This window comes from Leguminivora glycinivorella, chromosome 14 (genome assembly GCF_023078275.1).
Source record: "Leguminivora glycinivorella isolate SPB_JAAS2020 chromosome 14, LegGlyc_1.1, whole genome shotgun sequence".
NCBI lineage: Eukaryota > Metazoa > Arthropoda > Insecta > Lepidoptera > Tortricidae > Leguminivora > Leguminivora glycinivorella.
The window spans coordinates 10,597,884-10,607,549 of record NC_062984.1 but is presented as its reverse complement, the minus strand read 5'-3'; the positions used below and the strand labels follow the sequence as shown (position 1 = coordinate 10,607,549).

The window sequence follows — 9,666 nt, the reverse complement described above, 5'->3', positions numbered from 1 at the left end:
CTTTTTGCCAAGAGTGGCACTGAAACTTGAGTAGTTCATGTGCTCTGCCTACTGAACACACCTACCATACAATATACCCGGTAGACACTCTATTTTAAAATGCAAACATTGTAAAATATGGAAAAAATGGACCAGTTACATTTGGCCCGCCTGTACCTACTACTCCTGTGCATGTGCATGAAACTTTCTTTTGTGATTAGTTCGCTTCACTTGCTCATTCTAATTGGACGAATATATATGGTAGAAACATACATACAATCACGCCTGTATCCCATGAAGGGGTAGGCAGAGCACATGAAACTACTCAAGTTTCAGTGCCACTCTTGGCAAATAAGGGGTTGTCAGAAAACGAAAACTGTGACATTGCAGTGACAGGTTACCAGCCTCTCGCCTACGCTAACAAACAACACAGACACATCTCTCATCAAAAAGTCGTTTGTTGTCTTTTTAGTAACAATATAAAAAGGAAACGGTTTTTAAATGATTGCCGGTTTTCGGAAATCGGATTAAAAGGGTTTAATCGTTTTATAAAATGATATTTGTTTTCACAACACATCTAAGTGACCGGCCACACCAGAGCGTCGCGTGTCTCGGGGCGCGCAACGGACACGCGACGCTCTGATGTGGCCGGTACCTAAGACTCTTTATTCTTCAGTTCAGGGTTTAATTATAACGAAATCAGTATTTAACTATAACCTGTCACAGACATGAATAGATGCGTTGATTTTTTTTCTCATTGTTGTTATTAATTTTGTATATTTATTATATGGAAAAGCGTGTACTTAGTTTTAAATTGAAACAGGACGAACAGGCCAATTAAAATGTACACTAATACCAAAATAGCACCTACTCACCTACTACGCCAATACAGTAACGAAAAAGCACGAGAAAACTGCATGATATCCGAATAGCAATCTCTAGTTGTCCTATACTCTTATTACTGAAAATTTACATTTGCTTAAGCGTGTAGCAGTTAAATTCAACCCTCGTGCCTTGAAACCTTTGCACGAAACTCTAACAATTTATAATATTTCATTTGCTCGGGTATTTTAATAAAAAGCGACAAACAATGACTTGGGGCCCTAATAACTATTGTAAAATACCTTTTCTACATAATACATAAAAACAGAAACGTGATTATGTAGTAAAAAAATAGACTTTCAATAATTTAAATTTACTTGTTTTACATAAGCTTCCTAAGAATCTGTTTATTGCATGAAAGTGTGCTTAGATACTGGTCTCTGACGGTATAGTTGCTTAAAATGAGTTACGAAGTAGCGTATCTTCACACGTTAAATATATGTTTTTGTAAAAATTTGTGTCTAGGAAACATTTACTACAGACAAAAAGAAAAACGACTTATAGCTAAGTGAATATACAAACCAAATATTGCTTTAAGTTTCAGAACCTCTATAAAAAAGCCCCATTAAAACCATGAAAAGTTTCACGCCATCAAATAAGAAAACTTGAAAAATCAAATACGTGGCTCCAGCCAAACGAGGCGGCCGGTTTCAGTTGTCGCCTGGAACTCGCGGCGAGCGTGCGCTGCTGCGTATTCGACGATCCGACTCTCGGGACGCGTTCCAAATTTAAAAATAAGTTCCGTTTGAATTTCGAATAAGTACGTTACAAAAACTTACTTTTTAAATAGAACCCTCGTTCTTATTCTGTGACTGAGTTTGTTTTCTTTGTTGTTAATTAGTGTGTGTTTGGGACGAAAATGTAAACTTTTTTGAAAGTGGATGTGTGTTTGAAGAACTTTTTTCGTTTGATCTGGCCGTTTGGGCGCAAATTTACGACGTAATGTAAGTGACCTTATTAACGTATTTGCCAATTAGTTTTATAATTAATGAAGTTAGTCCAGGTCGTTTATTTTTTATGTAAGGTAGTGGGTATACCTATAGTGTAATTACTAAAAAAAATTGTGTTTTCGCACATTTTTTTCAGATGATAGGAATATTTTTTGGATCCATTTACAAAATACGAGCATCATTCTACGTAAGCATTCAGCAAAATAAGATGAGAGATTCAAATTTTATTAATTTATTTAGTCGTATGGCATCAATTTAGAAATGAGAAATTATTTATTTTAATAAGTTTCCTGAATATTATATTGTCTTCTGAATAGTTTAAAAATTCCATTTTAGCTGATAAGGATAGGATGCATGTATCATATACATAAATTAACTATGCTTGTATTTTAAGTTCCAGTTCTACTTTCAGCAATGAAGGGGTTACATTAAAGTACATTTAAAATGAATATGACTAAAAATATAAAATCCCATATTCGACTTCTACGACATAGTCACCACACGGGGATTTTGCGAAAAACAATATATTACTAATCACACTACTACTAAACTGTATGGGTAGTACCTAAGTATACGCTTTACTTATCTAAATATATAAAAGAAGAAGCTGACTGACTGACATATCAAACGCACAGCCCAAACCGCTGACCCTAGAGATTCAAGTAAGTTCATTTTAAGGAGGAGCACTAAGAAAGGATTTTTCAAAATTCACCTCTTAAGGGGGTGAAATGTGCGTCCAAAGTTTGTATGGGAAAACAAGATTAGATTAGTACGCGGGCGAAGCCGCGGGAAAAAGCTAATATAGACCAAAATAAAAAGGACCAGCCATATTTTGCATAGCTATACTTTTGAGGTCATAATCACAATAAACTATACAGGGTGTAAACCTAACACGGGCGAACCTCTTAACGGTGGTGAGTATAGGACATAAAAACCGGCCAAGAGCGTGTCGGGCCACGCTCAGTGTAGGGTTCCGTAGTTTTCAGTATTTTTCTCAAAAACTACTGAACCTATCAAGTTCAAAACAATTTTCCTAGAAAGTCTTTATAAAGTTCTACTTTCGTGATTTTTTTCATATTTTTTAAACATATGGTTCAAAAGTTAGAGGGGGGGGGACGCACTTTTTTTTTCTTTAGGAGCGATTATTTCCGAAAATATTAATATTATCAAAAAACGATCTTAGTAAACCCTTATTCATTTTTAAATACCTATCCAACAATATATCACATGTTGGGGTTAGAATGAAAAAATATATCAGCCCCCACTTTACATGTAGGGGGGTACCCTAATAAAACATTTTTTTCCATTTTTTATTTTTGCACTTTGTTGGCGTGATTGATATACATATTGGTACCAAATTTCAGCTTTCTAGTGCTAACGGTTACTGAGATTATCCGCGGACGGACGGACGGACGGACGGACGGACGGACGGACGGACGGACGGACGGACGGACGGACGGACAGACAGACATGGCGAAACTATAAGGGTTCCTAGTTGACTACGGAACCCTAAAAATGGAATTAGATAACTTTTACTTAAAATTGAAATATTTTTTTTATCCATACAAAATAATTCGGCCCGCAACGTAATGCAAACACACTCGAGTTAACCGCTCGTTGACAGTTGTCATTGATTGTCATCGCAACCACGTTTACAGTACATTGCTGCTGGGAAATTTTTCAAAAATTCATTATGGGGTGAAAATTAAAAGTAACTCAAAAACACCTCTTAATTAATGATAACAATATAGAATTATATGCCTGGTTTCATTTATCGCCCTTATTAGGTTTACGCGCTGTATATCTGTTCCATACATTTTGACTGACGTAATGCCGCTAATTCCTATAGAACATCCTGTTTTCTTCACGATTTCAGCATTTGGCCTTATCTTATAATAAAAAGTTGTTCATTATGTCCCCAAAACTCACTATCAAAGTATGACCGGTCCATTTATGTACAACTTAGGTGTGCAAGACTGCACAAACTTTTTATATTATTTTACCATTTTATACTTTTTTGTCTATGATTTTGTATATTCCTTCTGTCTATTTTTATTGATTGACTTAATTACATTTTTGTTTTCACATCGATACCAGTGCCTATTATTTAATTTCTTTAAAATTAGGCATTTTTACTTGTGGCTTTTAGAACCATACCTTTAATTTATTATTAAAAGCCTACATGGTGTCCCACTGCTGGGCAAAGGCCTCCCCCATGGATCTCCATCCATCACGGTCTTGAGCAATCTCCGGCGAGTCGCTAAGATATGCGCCCAGGTGCCGTAGCCGAATGGTATTTCTCCGACGCGAAACGAAAACGAAACTCCGCGAAAGGTAGTCTGTCTCTGTCGCGCCAATACGCAAGAGCGATAGAGATAGATATCTACGTTTCGTTTCGTGAGCGTTTCGTGAGCGTTTGTGCCATTCGGCTACCTACCCAGGTCATCCCGCTATCTCCGCCTGGGTCTGCCAGATCCTCGCCCGTCTTGCGGCACCCAGACCGTGGCAATTTTTGCCCACTTCAATTTCGATTCCACATCCACACAACTTCAATTTATAATTTATTATTGTACAGTTAAACTTTGTAGAATACGTACACGTGCGAAAAAATAATTTGCAACTCGTGTCGACTTAAAAGGACTTTCTTAAGTCGTGTTTCTTTGATTCTCGCGACTCGATTCGAACCAAAAATTATAAATTGAAATTAAAGCTACCATACCTTTTCATAAATATGTTATCGATTTCGAGAACATCACGGAAATTTAATTGAGAAAGAGAGAAAATAATTGAACATCGCTCTTAAACGGTTAGTTGCCTGAACCAAATAGTAGATTGTGTAACTAGGGAGCAAAATGAGTATTTATGACGAGGGCGTACATTGAATCCTAGGCGAAACAAAGGATTCAATTATAGAATCATTAGTCTAGTGACGGATTCACGCATCAACGAGTAACTTTGCTCTCTCATAGCAGGGAGGAATGTTGCCACTTTGCTCCCTTCTAGCAGTGAAAAAAGACCCCTTTCCAAAATGGTGATGTGAAAAAAAACTTTTTTCGTCATACGCTATCGAGTTAGGTATTTAGTGTATTAAAATCTCATGCTACCGACACAAATAAACTAGTGCCTATCAAATGAAACGAATCCTTAAATATTAAACATTATGCAAGGATACTAAACCTCCGGGCTCAAGGATTTCACCGTATTAGTATTGCAATATACAGAATGTCCCGTAAATGATACGGCACAGTAAATATAAGAAGATCCCTAAATATAAGAAGATCATACCGACCCATAAATTAAAATGTGACCGCCTAAGAACGCGCATACACTACACCACATTGTTCGGATTAATCCCTACCGCTTCTTTCCGCCATCGCCCTACGCGACAACATTTCCATCGTCATCATCTAGATGGCTGGCAGTCCTCAACTGTGCGTTTCTCCAGAAACTTCCTGCTCCGCACAGCTAAACTGTGGAATGAATTGTCGCCTTAAACCCGCCATAACACCCATCTTAAAGGCCGGCAACGCACCTCCAACACCTCTGGTGTTTCGGGTGTCCATGGGCGGCGGTGATCGCTTACCATCAGGCGACCTGTCTGCTCGTTTGCCTCCTATCCCATAAAAAAAAAAACCACACATAGATGGCGCCACAAAAATGCCTCGTTGCCATCGATTATTTGTAGATTGGCGTTAAGTGTCACTTTCGAGCCATGAATCTATGTCAAAAGTGACACTTAACGCCATCTACAAGTATAATCGAAAGCTACAATACATTTTTTTTGTGGCGCCATCTATGTGTGGAGTGTATGCGCGTTCTTAGGCGATCACATTTTAATGTATGGGATGGTGAGATGCCGTCTGATTTATGGGACACTGTTCCTGCTGCAGGCTCCTGTTTCACCACAGTGTCCAATGTTCACCTGATAACGACTACGCCATAACTTTACGAGTCCGTCCAATAAAAAGATAATAAAATTGACAATACTTATCGACCCAATAATGTAGCTGCAGTCAAATATAGAAAGAGATATGACTGTAGGTAGGCACCTAATATATTATCTATCACACATCAAACTGTAAGCATAGCTGTAGTAGCTTTCCAAACTGACCATCATTTTGCTCAGCGACTTTAAAAAATAACTTTCATTTCGATTTTTATCACCCTTTGAAGTTTTTCTAAGACGCAATGTATTGAGAAGGGAACCATCCCGTGGAACCATCCTACACTAAATGTCAGTGTTGTCCCGATAGTATACCGAACAACATTATAACAGTAATCGGCGGAACTATCTCTACGACCGTTTCCCGTAAGACATACGTATATAACTACAATATACACATACTATATAGTTATAAGGAAATATATAAAGCTGGCTTTATGGCGCTGGCCCGCAGCGTGTGACCGATTAATCATAATGGCAAGGTGTTAATCCATGTCAACACCATGCCCATCCGTCTATTTCAGAAAGGTTATTTAATATCCTGAATAACTAGTAATACTTATTATTATGTTGGAACGTAGAGGGTGGAAGTAAGTAATCATCTTGGAACGAGCATTCCACTTATATTAATTGACTTTCGGTACATAATTGATATTTGATTAGTCTTTGTGTTTCATTTTCATTTACTGTTCTAAAGACATCAACGTAAAGGTACCTTTGAAAAATATATGTTAGTCGCTAAACTGATTACCTACGCAGATTTATGTACATTGTAACAATATGCAAATTAATTATTTGAATCATTCTAAAACCGCTTGTGTTCTTAAAAAGAAAATCTATTTTTAATTCAATTCAAAATATCTTTATTCATGTAGGTCTTATTACAAGCTCTTATGAATAGTTCATTTTACTATTAAGTACTCGTATAAAATGACTGGGATGAAAAACTTACCGATTTTATAAAATGCTTAGGAAACTGATGACGTACCTTTAGGCCCACTTGCACCAACCACTTAACTCAGGGTTAGTGGGCTGTCATCTGTCAAATTCTATATAAAATGGTGGGTTAACCCTCGGATTAACCCTCTATTTACGTTGGTCCAATTGGCCTTTAGTGATTAGATTTAGATTATAAACTGAAATGGATACCATACACTAAAGAAAAATAAAAATTTAGTTTATAATTTATATATAGTAGTGTTACTACTTAAAAAAACAAATCAAAAAATATTTAATAAAATAATTTGATTTGTTCCCTACATCGATAGATTTAGATTATTTCAAGGTTGTATATTTTCAATAAAAGAATAATAGGCTAGTTTCCTAATAATCAAATCAGCATTTTTTTAAGAACTGTCAAAACGATTTGCTAATATGGAATTACTATGAAATACTGAGGAGTGACGTCACGGTCAATTCATTTACTTTATATATTTCTCTTTGACTTATTAAATAGAAATTATGTTTAAACGTAACTACTGTCCATTTTTTTCCTCTAATTTTGTGGTGGTAAAATGCCCTCTCAGGGCGCCATGTCGCTCTATATTAATGAAATGTAACAACTCTACGTGTACCATGGTTCGCAATAAAGATATTCTATTCTATTCTAAAATATTTTATTTCAAGTATAGGAAACTAGCCTATTAAAACATACAATTAGAAATTAAGTTAAGCACCCAATAATACTGTACTAGCTTAAAAGTCCTCTACCCACGTAGCATGTACACAAATCGTGTGGGTGGCCTACAGCTTTAAAGCTATGTTCACATTAGCTCGAGTACCAGAGCTTTAGGTAATAATATACTTTTCAAACATTAAAAAATAATGGAATGGCTGAGTAATGTATTATGCTAGAGGAAAAAAAACTACCAGATGCTCCAACTTTGCCCACCCGGCCTAAAATTGCCTGACCCGAAAAATACTACTTATTTACCCAATACCCGTTTCGTTTATATGCAGTGCCAAATAATGTTGATCATTTCCGATCCCCCGATCCCCCAAAAATTAAATTTAGACACCTGTTTGGTGCAGAATTACATACCTAATCCAGCTAGGCAGTTTTAGGCAGGGTTGACAAAGTTGGAACAATTCACGCTACGTTTGTACTTATGAAAAGCCGATATCTTGCGGGCCCTCCACTTCTGTCTAAAGAGCCCTTTCCTCCTGCTTTCGTGATCGATTCTCTTGAACCTTTCTGCGTCAACGGGCATCAATTCTATGAATTTTGCCTTAGCATGGAAAATTTCTGATATTCAGCGGATTCAGAAAATGTCGAAAAGTTTTCAGTACCTATATAAATATGTTGCTTTTGTCTCGCACTAGAAAAAAATATTTTTTTGTAAGTATGGTGTTTTTTCCCGCACTAGTGCGCATAGTACTGCCCTCTTAAGCCGAAAAGCGCTATCTCAAACAAAAATCCATAGCTTACCTACTTATACTTAAGTGTCTATAACTGACAGTTCCATTTTCAAAATCATTTGGTTTTGAGATAGCGCCACTCGGCTTAGCAGGGCAGAGTACTACATGTCGAAACTTCAAGGGACCTGAAGTACTGAAAATCGTCGTACAATACACGTGCAGAGAGGAAATTGGTGTCGTTTCGAACTTCCTCTTTTCCGCACTTGTATCGTATTGCACTATTAAAGGGTTCAGAATATAAGAACAGTTATATCGAGATTTTTGACCCAAGATGTGTTTTGTTATTTTTTTGACAATCTAGCAATCATGGTCAATTATTTCAGTGCAATCATAGTACAGTACTACTCTGTCTATAACAAATATAAATGCCTTATGTCGAGTGTCATACTTTCTAGCGGTGACATGGTATCGTAAGGAATCCAAAATCACATCAAAAAATGTACGAGAATTGTACTAAATTGTACGCTTATTAAAAAATATGTACTACACGTATTTACATGAAAACAGTGATCAATGTGTCACCGCTAGGAAGCATAATTTCTAGCGGGTGCTATCTAGTTCACTGTGTATCAGTCCAGTTTTCAAATTTCTTGTGAATCAGAAAATATGTACGAGAATTGCACAGTTGAATCTGAACATAATATTTTTCACCATGCTTACTGGTACTGATCATTGTTTTCTTATAAATACGTTTAGTATTTTTTTTTATTAACGTAACATTTAGTACAATTCTTGTACATTTTGTTGATGTCACTTTGGATTCCGTACGATACCATGTCACCGCTAGAAACTAGAAAGTATGACACAATGTCGACCCAGCCTTATTTACCATTAAGTTACTGTCTTGTTTGAAAAAAGTTGTCTCGTTAGAAAATTTCTCGTGTCCTTAAATGCCCGGGAGAGAACAAGCCAAGCGTACCAGCTATAAATATTTTTAAACTAAGTTTTAATTATTTATTAAAGTTGAGCGTTGGCTAGTTGTTATTGGCTTGTTCGGTCACGTGACGATGTCCTTAGGTCCTACTCGTGAAAGTCGTGAAACCGCTAAAGTAAGGTTAGGCAACACAAACTAAAAGTAAGTATACTACACTCATAGGCCTACTACACTCATATCGAATTTGGCACAATAAATGATTGTCTTCTGTAGTATTTGATATAAAAAAACAATATTTATAGATTTTGCGTATTAAAAGTGTATGATGACTACGCATTTTCGATTAAAAATGAGTGTAATTTATTTATTTATTTTGGCCACCGAAAACGCTGTCATCAAATTCGAACTTACTTCATGCCAAAGCAATCACTGACATAATGAATTTTATGCCTCATACTTAAAAAAGGTCAGAAAATGTTGTTTTCGAATATAATGTCCTGGTGCACATAATATAATCTATAGATTAACATGACTGTGTTGTTTTCGCCTGATTACGTAAAAGTATACCTACTTTAAAAATATTTTTTGCTGTTTTTAGGTCATGATAAAATATGGTAATA

The 9,666-nt window shown here is 36.3% G+C and overlaps 1 protein-coding gene across 1 annotated transcript in view; it reads left to right on the top strand.

The window, feature by feature from the left end:
- The first annotated feature begins 1,534 nt into the window (after positions 1 to 1,534).
- The window catches only part of LOC125233180 (allatostatin-A receptor), a 255,394-nt gene continuing 247,262 nt past the window's right edge, over positions 1,535 to 9,666 (top strand). The window contains exon 1 of the mRNA XM_048139072.1: positions 1,535 to 1,805. The gene's annotated coding sequence lies outside the window, so the exon portion shown is untranslated. The remainder of the gene's footprint in view (positions 1,806 to 9,666) is intronic.